General features: G+C 46.4%; 1 non-coding gene across 1 annotated transcript; it reads left to right on the forward strand.

Moving 5' to 3' along the window:
• The first annotated feature begins 12,417 nt into the window (after window positions 1–12,417).
• Window positions 12,418–12,492, forward strand: Trnas-cga. Its single transcript has one exon. It is a non-coding gene; the product is annotated as a tRNA-Ser (tRNA).
• The last annotated feature ends 2,176 nt before the right edge of the window (window positions 12,493–14,668 follow it).

Genomic DNA, 14,668 nt, shown 5'->3' on the forward strand with positions numbered 1-14,668 from the left:
CATGACCGCTCTGGTCGGAGCTGCCGGTTGTAGTGGTCATGTTTGCTTGAGGTGTGATTGTGTGAATGTAAGCGTGTTTTCTTTGATGAAGAAGGGTTTTGGGTGAAAGGTATAAGGTCTAACAGTCTTTCTGTTGTGTCTGACTGCAGCTCAACGGGTCATCTTTACGGCGAGAAGCAATCAATCATTTTCCTAATATTGTTGGTAAATAATAAGTGCCGGCCGCTGTGGCCGAGCGGCTCTAGGCGCTTCAGTCTGGAACCGCGTAACCGCTACGGTGGCAGGTTCGAATCCTCCCTCGGGCATGGATGTGTGTGATGTCCTTAGGTTAGTTAGGTTTAAGTAGTTCTGAGTTCTAAGGGACTGCTGACATCAACATCCCATAGTGCTCAGAGACATTTGAACCATTTTGAAATAATAAGTACGAGTACATTATCTGCTGGTAGTCTTACTGGCTTCCTTAAAACAGTTGTTACCTCTACTGTTCTGTAGCCCATTTTAGTAAATTTCACTCAATATCTACTACACCCTACCAGGAGTGATGCAGGAGTAGCAGTTTCCTGTGTAGCAGCGGTCTCTCTTGCACCGTCTTCACCCGCAGTGACCCCCTCATCGGTCACCTGTACCCCATCAGGTCGCTGTGAGGCGGAGGATAGTGCTGGAACCAGTATCATTGCCCCACTTTTGTATTTCATTCGCTAAACTATGTGGGAAGAACGATTGTCGGCATGCCTCCTCATGACCTCTAATTTCTCTGATTACCATGCCACGATCAGCTATGCCAATATTTTGCTTGATTCTTCTTGGAGCTACCGTTCTCGCAATTTTAACAGTATACCTCTTCGTGATGCACAGTACCTCTCTCGTGGCTTCTGTCATAAGTGTTCAGTAAGCACCTTCGTAAAGCCCTTAGTAAATGAACCCCTGACGCCACGCGCAGATCTTCGTTGGATATTCTCCATCTGCTGATCAAAAACGCGTAGTAAGGATCCGAAAATAATGTAGCCTATATTGCTAAACAGCTAATCTAGTTCATGGTGCACAGTCTCAATTACAGGTTGCCTTTATAACGACTTCCAGGGGCAAAAAAATTCGGTTTTCAATATTTACGAGGGTGAGTCAAATGAAAACCTTAAATTTGTAATAACAAATTGAAATTTCGCGCTGTTATCCTGTAAGTTGGTAAGCGTGCTACAAACAGCTTGCAGAATGGCCTGTAGGTGGCAGCATAGTGTAGATGCACACATACCGTCGCAGTGTCAGTATAAAGATTGCCGCCCCACTTGCGTTTTACACCAGGGAAGAACAACGCTCTGTTATTTCGTTTTTGTGTAGTGAAGGGTTTAAACCTATTGAAATTCATCGACGAATGAAGGTTCAGTACGGTGATGCATGTTTATCACAGCAGCAAGTCTACGAATGGAGTAGGAAGTTCGCAAATGGTGTGACTTCAGTGGAAGATGCTCCTCGTCCAGGTCAGGCACAACGGGTTGTGACTCCACAGAACACTGCAGCAGTTGAAGCCATATTGAAGGAAAACCGCCGAGTGACACTGAATGACATTACAGCATGTTTACAGATTAGTCATGGGTCAGCACACTACATTGTGCATGATGTGCTCCAGTTTCACAAAGTGTCTGCAAGATGGGTGCCACGGCAGCTGACTCCTGAAATGAGAGAACGACGTGTTGCTTGTGAAGAACTTCTTCGGCGCTTTCAACGAGAAGGCGATAGCTTCCTTGCAAGAATCGTTACTGGGGACGAAACCTGGGTTCACTTCCGCCAACCGGAAACGAAGAGAGCGAGCAGGAAATGGCGCCATTCCTCATCACCAAAACCAAAGAAGTTGCGAACAGAACCATCAGCAGGGAAGGTTATGCTGACTCTCTTTTGGGACGAAAAAGGCGTCATTTTGGAGAATTACATGCCTAGAGGGACCACTGTCACCAGTGCATCATACACAGATCTTCTAAAAAATCATCTGCGGCCTGCAATCACATCAAAGCGACGTGGATTGCTGTCAGCAGGTGTCCTTTTGCAGCTGACAATGCAAGGCCCCACACTGCCCGTACAACAGTTGCAGCAATCACAGACCTGCATTTTGAGTGTCTTCCTCATCCACTATACACACCAGACCTTGGCCCAAGTGATTTCCATATGTTTAGACACCTCAAAGACGCAATGGGAGGAACGAAGTTCCTTTCTGATGAAGAGGTACGCCACGCGGTGCATGAGTGGTTGCGCAGACTACCAAAGAATTTTTTCCTAAAGGAATTTATGCACTTTGTAAGCCCTGGAGGACTTGCATTGAGCGCGGGGGAGATTATGTTGAAAAGTGATACAGCTTTGCACCACTTCTGCACAATAAATAATATTTTAAAAAATATGTAAGGTTTTCATTTGACTCACCCTCGTATTATAATTGCTGCTTGAATTTAAAAGTCTGGAATACTGTCTAATGTGATGTGCTCATTAAGACGTACAATCTTATGTTAATGGTTTGACACAGTGAGACAATTACTACATTTAAAAACCGTGTACAACTCGTGAAGCATTGTTGCAGTGTACAAACTACCTAGAATGTATTCATCCAGCAATTGAGAATGAAATTACTTAGCGACTTCCAACAAACTTTATACATCATTTACCCAACCCCGTCGACATTCATGTTTGCCCGCCTTCAGGCTGACAGTTACATTCCTAACGTGCTCAACAAGTGTGTGTATGTAGCACCGAGGGTGTTGCCGAATTGGAGGGTCTTAGGAGGACCCTTTGCCGTTTTATTTACGCAAATGTCAATGTTGGTTCCCCTCTCTCCCCCAGGAGGGCGCGAAACAAAAGGGGTGAAAAAGCTAAACACCCTGTGCTGCTTCACAGCACATTAAAATTCGGTCGAATGGTACCTAGTGTCCCCATCCCTACAGTCGATAGTGGACAGATAACGGTCAACGGAGGGCGCGAAACAAAAGGGGTGAAAAAGCTGAACACCCTGTGCTGCTTCACAGCACATTAAAATTCGGTCGAATGGTACCTAGTGTCCCCATCCCTACAGTCGATAGTGGACAGATAACGGTCAACGGAGGGCGCGAAACAAAAGGGGTGAAAAAGCTAAACACCCTGTGCTGCTTCACAGCACATTAAAATTCGGTCGAATGGTACCTAGTGTCCCCATCCCTACAGTCGATAGTGGACAGATAACGGTCAACGGAGGGCGCGAAACAAAAGGGGTGAAAAAACTAAACACCCTGTGCTGCTTCACAGCACATTAAAATTCGGTCGAATGGTACCTAGTGTCCCCATCCTGTATAGTGGAGCACTACAGTCGATAGTGGAAGATAACGGTCAACGGAGTTGCAGCCCCACGATGTCTTTAGTGTGAAATGCTCAGGAGTTGGTAGGAGTGTCGAACATTGTAAAGAACGTCGTCCTGCTGCTCATAGGACTGCGAATTATCGTTTACAACAGCGAAATGTGCGGGGATCAACGTCCGAAGTGAAGTGGTTGTTTCAGTGACTCTCTTAATGCCACCCTCTGAGGCCTTTTCGTGTCGATTCTGAGAGGCGGTGCATCTCAAATGGTTTCCTCGGCCACCCGCAAGAAAACCACGTGATTTTGACGCTGTGTGTCGTGCTTCTGACCTCCGTCGCAGAGGCGTCAAAAGATGGGGTGAAATGTGGGTCAGATGGGTTATCACGACCTTCCCATCGTGTGGTACGTTCGCGGTGGCGTTTAGCAGAATTTTGGTGAAATTTGGTACCATGTGACATCATTAACCCATATTAAGCTCTCACAAACTTCTGAAGTGTGACCCGTTTTGGGCATTTGTCGACACCCAACTGTTAGAAGCGTCGCCCTGCCCTAGGGTGATGTCACAGGGCACTATGCTTTTGCACCGTCACAGAGGAATGTTGTACGCAGCTTTCAGCCAAATTTCAAACATACTCGTCGCAATGGAAGACCATTACGGATTTTCGAAAAAGTGATCATTTAATTTTGTTGCACAGTGTAGTGCAGGGGAATAAACATTGAGATGAGTGAAAAACTAGTTTTTTGCTTGAAATGCAGCGCAAATTACTCAGTCTATACTTACCCAAAGTTTGATGATGACAGAAATTAGGGACTCCCAACAATCTTTATCATAGCTTCATACATTTTCTGAACTTTTTCTCGCTTAAATGCCAAACTTCAAATATATAACACATAAAATCATTTTTAAAGTAGTCAGACATCTCAAGGTGTTTTATGCATGTGAGCTGGATTCTTTACAGAATTGCGAGTGAGTGGTTTATTGGTATGGTGTCTAACGGAGCTTCCTGCGTTATCCAGGAGATATAGATGGTTCATCAAAAAGATAACGCTTAGTATGTTGCGCAGAACGGAAACGTGGACACATCTGAAACGGGAACCCCTGTTGGTAAATGCACAGTTTCGGTGCTGTGGGTATCGAAGTTGGCTAGAAAACGTCTAAGTTTTGTGCTTGGCCCCTACTTTGTTATGCAACCCATTAGTCTTCGGTGTAAAATGGATGTACGGGGTGCGCCTGCAGAACACTTTATCTACACTCCTGGAAATTGAAATAAGAACACCGTGAATTCATTGTCCCAGGAAGTGGAAACTTTATTGACACATTCCTGGGGTCAGATACATCACATGATCACGCTGACAGAACCACAGGCACGTAGACACAGGCAATAGAGCATGCACAATGTCGGCACTAGTACAGTGTATATCCACCTTTCGCAGCAATGCAGGCTGCTATTCTCCCATGGAGACGATCGTAGAGATGCTGGATGTAGTCCTGTGGAACGGCTTGCCATGCCATTTCCACCTGGCGCCTCAGTTGGACCAGCGTTCGTGCTGGACGTGCAGACCGCGTGAGACGATGCTTCATCCAGTCCCAAACATGCTCAATGGGGGACAGATCCGGAGATCTTGCTGGCCAGGGTAGTTGACTTACACCTTCTAGAGAACGTTGGGTGGCACGGGATACATGCGGACGTGCATTGTCCTGTTGGAACAGCAAGTTCCCTTGCCGGTCTAGGAATGGTAGAACGATGGGTTCGATGACGGTTTGGATGTACCGTGCACTATTCAGTGTCCCCTCGACAATCACCAGTGGTGTACGGCCAGTGTAGGAGATCGCTCCCCACACCATGATGCCGGGTGTTGGCCCTGTGTGCCTCGGTCGTATGCAGTCCTGATTGTGGCGCTCACCTGCACGACGCCAAACACGCATACGACCATCATTGGCACCAAGGCAGAAGCGACTCTCATCGCTGAAGACGACACGTCTCCATTCGTCCCTCCATTCACGCCTGTCGCGACACCACTGGAGGCGGGCTGCACGATGTTGGGGCGTGAGCGGAAGACGGCCTAACGGTGTGCGGGACCGTAGCCCAGCTTCATGGAGACGGTTGCGAATGGTCCTCGCCGATACCCCAGGCGCAACAGTGTCCCTAATTTGCTGGGAAGTGGCGGTGCGGTCCCCTACGGCACTGCGTAGGATCCTACGGTCTTGGCGTGCATCCGTGCGTCGCTGCGGTCCGGTCCCAGGTCGACGGGCACGTGCACCTTCCGCCGACCACTGGCGACAACATCGATGTACTGTGGAGACCTCACGCCCCACGTGTTGAGCAATTCGGCGGTACGTCCACACGGCCTCCCGCATGCCCACTATACGCCCTCGCTCAAAGTCCGTCAACTGCACATACGGTTCACGTCCACGCTGTCGCGGCATGCTACCAGTGTTAAAGACTGCGATGGAGCTCCGTATGCCACGGCAAACTGGCTGACACTGACGGCGGCGGTGCACAAATGCTGCGCAGCTAGCGCCATTCGACGGCCAACACCGCGGTTCCTGGTGTGTCCGCTGTGCCGTGCGTGTGATCATTGCTTGTACAGCCCTCTCGCAGTGTCCGGAGCAAGTATGGTGGGTCTGACACACCGGTGTCAATGTGTTCTTTTTTCCATTTCCAGGAGTGTATCTTGCAGGAAGGTAAAGTTTTCATTTTTCAAGAGTGAATCCAACTTCGGAAATAATGGTTTAGGCGATGTTATGAGAGTTATTCTTGCAACAATTTGCATGTATCTGCCATGCTCAGATTCGATTGATCGTATAAGCTCTTTGAGCACACTGACTGTTGGTTACTCAAGCGTTTTCACATATTTGGGACGTCAATTTGTGTTCTAACCAATGCGAAACCTTCGCGGATGAGACCTTCTTTGTTTGGAACAGCATTCGCCAATCTAGTTCCGGCTGCCGTATTTCGAGGAGTTTTGTTCTGTGTTCTGACTTGGAGGTATGTGTATTTGGTGACGGTATGTTCTGGTGCGGAGATTCTAAGTTCAATGGTGAAAGCATTGGGTGCCATTACTTCAGTTATACTAGTCGATAGCCATTATCCATCTGGGATGTTGTATATCATTAATTAGTATACATCTGAACATATAAACAAATACGTAATCAGTGCCGTTTGTTGCATTGTAAAATGTTAATTACATCCGGAGATATTGTAACCTAAAGTTGACGCTTGAAACCTCCAACGTTCAGTTGCGTCTTGTAACAAACACGGCGAGCAGCATCTGCAGGGACATGTTTTGACGACCGTGTTTACGAGTGTGGCTGCAGTGCACTGTTGTGGTTTGGTCTAGCTGTCGCAGTGTCCACATGTAGCGCTTGCTGCTATTGTTATTCTGCATTCGTCTCCGCACGCAGACCAACTCTAGTACACCGTGTTACCAGACGTCTGTGATAGTGTAGTGTTGTAGGAACTGTGACCATGGTGTATTCGAACTCTGAAAAGGCGGAGATGATACTCATCTATGGCGAGTGTCGACGAAATGCAGCTGAAGCCTGCAGAGTGTATGCAGAACGGTACCCGGACAGAGAGCATCCAACGTGCCGCACATTGCAAAACATCTACTGCCAACTGTATGCAACAGGTATGGTCGTAGCACGCAAACGGATCCGTAACAGGCCCGTAACAGGAGAAGCGGGTGCAGTTGGTGTGTTAGCTGCTGTTGCCATGAACCCACACATGAGTACACGGGACATTGCGAGAGCCGGTGGACTGAGTCAAAGTAGTGTCATGCGCATACTGCATCGTCACCGCTTTCACCCGTTTCATGTGTCGCTACATCAGCAATTACATGGTGATGACTTTAATCATCGAGTGCAATTCTGTCAATGGGAATTAACAGAGAATGCGTTGCAGTTTTACCTGTTTACCGATGAAGCGGGTTTCACAAACCACGGGGCAGTGAATCTACGGAACATGCATTACTGGTCCGTGGACAATCCTCGCTGGCTCAGACAGGTAGAGCGACAGCGACCGTGGACTGTAAATGTATGGTGCGGAATCATTGGCGACCACCTCATTGGTCCTCACTTCATTGCAGGGGCCCAAACAGCTGCAACATACATCGCGTTTCTACAGAATGATCTGCCAACGTTGCTCGAAAATGTCCCACTGGAAACGCGTCGACGTATGTGGTATCAGCATGATGGTGCACCTGCACATTCGGCAATTAACACTAGGCTGACCTTTGGCAGGATGTTCGACGGGCGTTTCATAGGACGTGGAGGACGCATAAATTGGCCAGCCCGTTCTCCTGATCTTACACCTCTGGACTTCTTTCTGTGGGGTACGTTAAAGGAGAATGTGTACCGTGATGTGCCTACAACCCCAGAGGATATGAAACAACGTATTGGGGCAGCCTGCGGCGACACTACACCAGATGTACTGCAGCGTGTACGACATTCATTACGCCAGAGATTGCAATTGTGTGCAGCAAATGATATCCACCACATTGAACATCTATCGGCCTGACATGTCGGGACACACTCTATTCCACTCCGTAATTGAAAACGGAAACCACGTGTGTAAGTGTACCTCACTCCTCATGGTAAGTGCGTCAGTGAAAAAGACCAATAAAAAGCTGTTAGCATGTGGACGTAATGTGCTGTTCCAGTCTCTTCTGTACCTAAGGTCCATCACCGTTCCCTTTAGATCCCTGCGTAATTCGGTGCTCTCCGATACACACGATCGAACAGCGGAGGAGTGGTACTCAAGCGTCAACTTTAGGTTACAATATCTCCGGATGTAATTAACATTTTACAATGCAACAAACGGCACTGATTACGTATTTGTTTATATGTTCGGATGTGCTACCAAAACTAACGGGGTTCCATTTAAAAAAATCGTAGGTTTGTGTTAAAAAACATACTTCCGTGCATTTTTGTATGGTTTGTATTAACCAATTACACTAGCCCCTCTCCTCACGTTCGGTCTGTGGAATCGATTCGTCAGTATTTGATATGGTTTACGAAATATATCCAGCGGTCATGTTAGGTGACTCACCCTGTATATGTAAAATGTGACGTGACTGAGAGAAACAGATATTACCAGTGAATTTAGCAACCCAAAAGTATGTAAATACCTTCATTTACAAACCAGATGTTGACAAGAAGTTTAAATTTGCTGGCTATTGTTATTTGTCGTGGTGTACCTTAGTCGAATTGATTGTTTCGTGGCTGCCTGCTAAATTTCTGTAATGTTTACTCGCTATTACTATGCGTTCAGGCATGTGGCAGAATTCTTCCGCGTGGTGAAATGGAAACTCATACGTTGCTCCGTTTTGTTTAAACTGGAGTTAATTATAGTGCCGAACATTGTCTTTTCAATTCAAAATGCTGTATATTCAAAGTTATCATCATCTCCTGAATTATAAAGAGTTGCTGTTTTTTTTAAGTCGTGTACTCAGAAAACAATATTTCGAACGTTCCTTGACAAACTGAATTTCATACCTGCTTCTGAGAAGCAATGTGTGCTTGTAAACCAATATACACTTAGGGAAAAAAATAGCAACACCAAAAAATAATTAATGTGGAGTAGTGAGATTTCGTAAATACATTTGTGTAGGTAGCATATTTAAGTAATTAACATTCCAGCATCACAGATTACTGTAAGTGCGAGATAAGCCGTTGCTAGTGTGAAATTTTTGCACACTAATAAGAGATGTACCATCCAGAATGTTGAATACTTCATTGGAGAGATATCTCACGATCAAGCAGACCAAGGCAACATATCGACTCTCTGAAGAGCATGTTGTGTTACAACAGCGGTATGTGGACGAGCGTTATCCTGTTGGAAAACACCCCCTGGAATGCTGTTCGTGAATGTCAGCACAACAGGAAAAATCAGGAGATGCACGTACGAATTTGTAGTTGGGCTGCGTGTGATAAGTACTAGAGTGCTCCTGCTGTCTTCGAAATCACACCGCAGACCATAACTACAGGCGCAGGTGCAGTGAGCCTAGCAGACAGACAGGTTGCTTGCAGGCCCTCTACTGGCATCCTTCTAACAAACACACTGCCATCTCGAGCACCCAAACAGAACCAGCTTTCATTAGAAAACACAATAGACCTCCACCCTGCTTGAGACCACTGAAGCCGCAAGTGGAGGTGAGTTGGGATCAGTGGAGGGCACGCTACATGGTATCTGGCTCGGAGTTGTCCTTGAAGTAATTGGTTTGTAAAAGTTCATTGTCTCACTGTAGTTCCAACTGATGGTCAAACTGCTGCTGCAGATGCTGTACGATGCGCAAGGGCCAATCCTGAATATCACGGTCTTTCCTCTCGGTAGTGCTACGCGGCCGTCCGAAGCCCGGTCTTCTGACGACCGTGCAATCTCGTGATAACCGGTGCCTAAAATCATGTACAGTGACTTCATTCATGTAAGTCTTTCTACAATATCGCAGGAGGAACATTCAGCTTTCCGTAGCCCTCTGCAGTCGCATTACTACACTAAAATTTATAAATTAAGGATAATTGCAGAATGTGGTGCCACACAACGTGGCACTACACAAAACTGGCGCTAATAGCATAGGCACATATGGAACACACACGACACAGATCCGTTAAGTCTACGGTATTGGTGATAAGTTGAGAAAACCGTCCCGAAACACATGTAATACAAAACACCACTGTTTCCCGATCATGTACCCCGACATCAATATGGGATATGACGTACACAGGCCGCACAACGGGTTTGCATACTCTGGATCAGGTTGTCGAGCAGCTGCTGGGGCATAGCCTCCCATTCTTGCATCAGTGCCTGTCGGAGCTCCTGGTGTGTCCTAGGGGTTTGAAGGCGTGCAGCGATACGTCGACCGAGAGCATCCCAGACGTGCTCGATGGGGTTTACGATTGGAGAACAGGCAGGCCACTACGTTCGCCTGATATCTTCTGTTTCAAGGTATTCCTCCACGATGGCAGCTCGTTGGGGCCGTGTGTTATCATCCATCAGGAGGAAGGTGGGACCCACCGCACCCCTGAAAAGGCGGACATACTGGTGCAAAATGACGTCCCGACACACCTGACCTGTTACAGTTCCTCTGTCAAAGACATGCAGGGGTGTACGGGCACCAATCATAATCCCACCCCACACCATCAAACCATGGCCTCCATTCAGGTCCCTTCCTAGGACATTAAGGGGTTGGTATCTGGTTCCTGGTTCACGCCAGATGAAAACACGGCTAGAATCACCGTTCAGACTATACCTGGACTCGTCCGTGAACGTAACCTGGGACCACTGTTCCAATGACCATGTATTGTGTTCTTGACACTAGGCTTTACGGGCTCTCTTGTGAGCAGGTGTCAGTAGAATGCACCTTGCAGGTCTCCGAGTGAATAAACCATGTCTGTTCAGTCGTCTGTGGACTGTGTGTCTGGAGACAATTGTTCCAGTGGGTGAGGTAAGGTCCCGAGCAAGGCTACCTGCAGTACTCCGTGGCCGTCTGCAAGCACTGATGGTGAGATATCGGTCTTCTTGTGGTGTTGTTTACTGTGGACGTCCCGTACTGTAGCGTCTGGACACGTTTCTTGTCTGCTGGAATCGTTGCCATAATCTTGAGATCACACTTTGTGGCACACGGAGGGCCCTTGCTACGACCTGCTGTGTTTCACCAGACTCCAGTCGCCCTAGTATTCTACCCCTCATAACGTCATCAACTTGTGTTCTTTGAGCCGTTTTCAACACACAGTCATCATTAGCACGTCTGAAAATGTCTGCACAGCATTATCCTTAATTTATGAGCATGGGTGTAGTTAGTAGTTTCTCTTTGATGCCGCTAAACTGGAGATGCAGAAAGATACGTCGACAAATGCAGATTCGACAACTGCTGTTTGCTGAATTACTGCGGAGTGATCTCGCAAATTGCTATGATGTTATATGGAAGTGATATTTATAACTTAGGTTCTGATTTTGATTGCTCAGTTACTCTATTATTCTTAAAGTCAATGATTACAAAACTGAGGAAACATTCTCATGAGCACTGCTGGATGCTATAAGCGGAGTGCAAATACGTATTCAGTTCTTAACCACTTCCTTGTGAATCATTATTCACTGCTCAATCTTCAAATGGACTATAACTATACAAAGCCTAGGTTCATTTGGACTGGACTATGTAACTGTGTGTGTGTGTGTGTGTGTGTGTGTGTGTGTGTGTGTGTGTGTGTATGTGTGTAGGTGCATGCTTGTGTTCTATGAAACATTCGAGTCAGATTCTGTTTCCAAATTATTTTCTGGGGCATAAAAGTAATATTCCCAGTTACTCCGACTCGACCACCGCATTCCCAGATAATGAACCACCGGATGAGACGGTCCTCAAAAAATTTAGTTTTCTGGAAGCCAAATTTGTAAAACAGTCTCAATGTGGTGTATCTATTGAGAAGGAATACTTGAGTCTTACTACATAGCTTAGAATTCCAGGGCATAACTGTAACCAAGTATGGGAGTAGTTCGCTTCTTTTTACACCGCATACAGCACATAATTGCCATTTCCTGGATTTCTTGCGAGTGGTAAGGATGTGGCTCTTGTTCAGAGGCTCTCCACGATGATCTGAGACATGCTCAGTGCTTGACATACTTGAGGAGCACTGGTCGACAGTTGCCCTTCGAAGCGTTCCTAAACGCCCGCATCGTTGGTACTGGTGTATAATTTGATGTTACTATGATCCGGAACTATGAAGCCTTGGACTGAACTGTCTTAAATAAAATTGTGGGGCACATTTGATCAGAAACCTCTCAGGAAATTAAAAGTACCAACAGAGTTGGATCAAGATCAACTAGCATCAATGACTTAACGCATTCTATCATACCGACCGGTAATCTGGGTGGTAAATTGGCTCAAAAAATTTACTTCTGCCAGTATCTCGTCTCCTGTCTTCCAAACTTCACAGAAGCTCTCCTGCGAACTTTGCAGAACTAGCACTCCTGGAAGAAAGGTTACTGCGGAGACATGGCTTAGCCACAGCCTGGGGGATGTTTCCAGAATGAGGTTCGCAGGAGAGCTTCTGTGAAGTTTGGAAGGTAGGAGACTGGCAGAAGTAAAGCTGCGAGGACGGGGCGTGAGTCGTGCTTGGGTAGCTCAGATGGTAGAGCACTTGCCCTCGAAAGGCAAAGGTCCCGAGTTCGAGTCTCGGTCCGGCATACAGTTTTAATCTGCCAGGAAGTATCATATCAGCGCACACTCCGCTGCAGAGTGATAATCTCATTCTGACTGAAGTTATTTATTGTGCTGTGAGAAGTTTTAGGTGCTCTACCGCTACGATTTTTCACGTGTGCGTGATCTTGGAAGAGCAGCAGGGAATATTTGCGTCACAGCAAGCAAGAGTGGGAATATAGATGTAAGAGAACTACAACACGGATTTTGGCTCATAGCTCGTCAAAATAACTCTTTTTGCCTGATTCCTGGTCTGCGCATAAAAATCATATTCCTTTAGAGCAAATGATCCCTTCCGAAAAGTGTGTAACATTGCAGTTCATACCACCTGTAACCGCTGAACAAATTCAGCCTCTGGATGTTTCTTTTTTCCGTGCCTATGAAACATATTATCGCACTACCTGCAGCTTCGCCTTAAAGGTTAGCCAGTTTCACGATAAGCTGCACGGTAGACAGTTTCGCATTCGGTTGGATGTTATCACATTTTGTCACCCCACTGTACCAATATGTGTCCATATTCATTCTTCAAGAGTGGGTACCTACCTGAAAGTCCTGCAGAGTAAATAACGCCCAAGGAGTTCACCTTCGATCTTGATGGTGTGAACCTTTGTGATCACTATGGCACGCCATTTCTATTTGGTGCTCATGGTGCAAGTTAACGGTCCGCAGCTCGTGGTCGTGCGGTAGCGTTCTCGCTTCCCACGCCCGGGTTCGATTCCCGGCGGGGTCAGGGATTTTCTCTGCCTCGTGATGACTGGGTGTTATGTGATGTCCTTAGGTTAGTTAGGTTGAAGTAGTTCTAAGTTCTAGGGGACTGATGACCATAGCTGTTAATTCCCATAGTGCTCAGAGCCATTTGAACCATTTTTTTTTTTTTGCAAGTTAACAGTTTGTTTTGGTTATTTCTTGAACGTCGACGATGTCCATTTTGTAGAGTGTAATACATACATCCCATAGAAGGTTGATTTCTGCACCTCCCGGACACTCATTTTCTGTCGTCCTCATGATGAACATGGGGAGTCACTAGCAGCTAATATTTTCCCGTCATAATTATTAACACAACACTTTCAAATGAACGTTACTAAAGATTGAACTTGCGACCTCGCACCTAAGGTGCTCCTCGTAAGAGACTTTAGTACTGCCTGTCAGTGTTAACCGAATCACAGTGTTCTATATCCCGGCAATTATTTCTGCTTTATAGACAGTTTATCGCAATACTGTGAAAACTGATACTTTCTCTTTTTAATGTATGATTGAATGTAAAATTGTATATTGTAGTATGGTTAGATGGTAGTCCTCGGATTGTTAGTTCAGATGTAGAGTTGGGTCCTAGCACGGCTGTATCAGTCCTTCGTGGAATTTGAATATTGTGTCGTTGGTGTGGTGTCACCGCCAGACACCACACTTGCTAGATGGTAGCCTTTAAATCGGCCACAGTCCGTTAGTACACGTCGGACCCGCGTGTCGCCACTATCAGTGATTGCAGACCGAGCGCCGCCACACGGCAGGTCTAGTCTAGAGAGACGTCCTAGCACTCGCCCCAGTTGTACAGCCGACTTTGCTAGCAATGGTTCACTGACTATATACGCTCTCATTTGCAGCGACGGCAGTTTAGCATAGCCTTCAGCTACGTCATTTGCTACGACCTAGCAAAGCGCCGTATTCAGTTACTACGAATGTATTCTGAACAGATAATATTGTGAATCATGTACCGTCAAGAGCGACGTTCATCATTAATGGATTTAAGTTAAGTATCAAACTAATTCTGTCCGCTTTCTGAATTCTCATTTCTTGTCATGTTCCAGACCTCACGTCGGTATAGTCCTTCCCTCCTCACGCCATCCTGCGTGAGCTAAAACGCGTGCATTTCGGCCTCCATTCGTAACACGGTGTTGGCTCTTCAGCCAACACAACAGTTGGTATAACTTTTTATTGCAGATGAGTGCGTTTAAACAATAGGATTGTTTTCGTAGTGCTGGTGATGAAAAAAGAGGAGAAAAAATGTAAACTCTAGTACTGGCATACTCCCTACTCCTTTCTATTGCTGTCAAAGAGGACTGCATGGCTGAACACACAATTCACCAGCAACCGTCTCTCATGGCCTTAGCCTATGAGACTGGCTGTGCAGCTGGCCACTGTGGTCAAGAGGTTCTGGGTGCTTCAG

Source organism: Schistocerca piceifrons, chromosome 7 (assembly GCF_021461385.2).
Source record: "Schistocerca piceifrons isolate TAMUIC-IGC-003096 chromosome 7, iqSchPice1.1, whole genome shotgun sequence".
NCBI classification, from domain to species: domain Eukaryota; kingdom Metazoa; phylum Arthropoda; class Insecta; order Orthoptera; family Acrididae; genus Schistocerca; species Schistocerca piceifrons.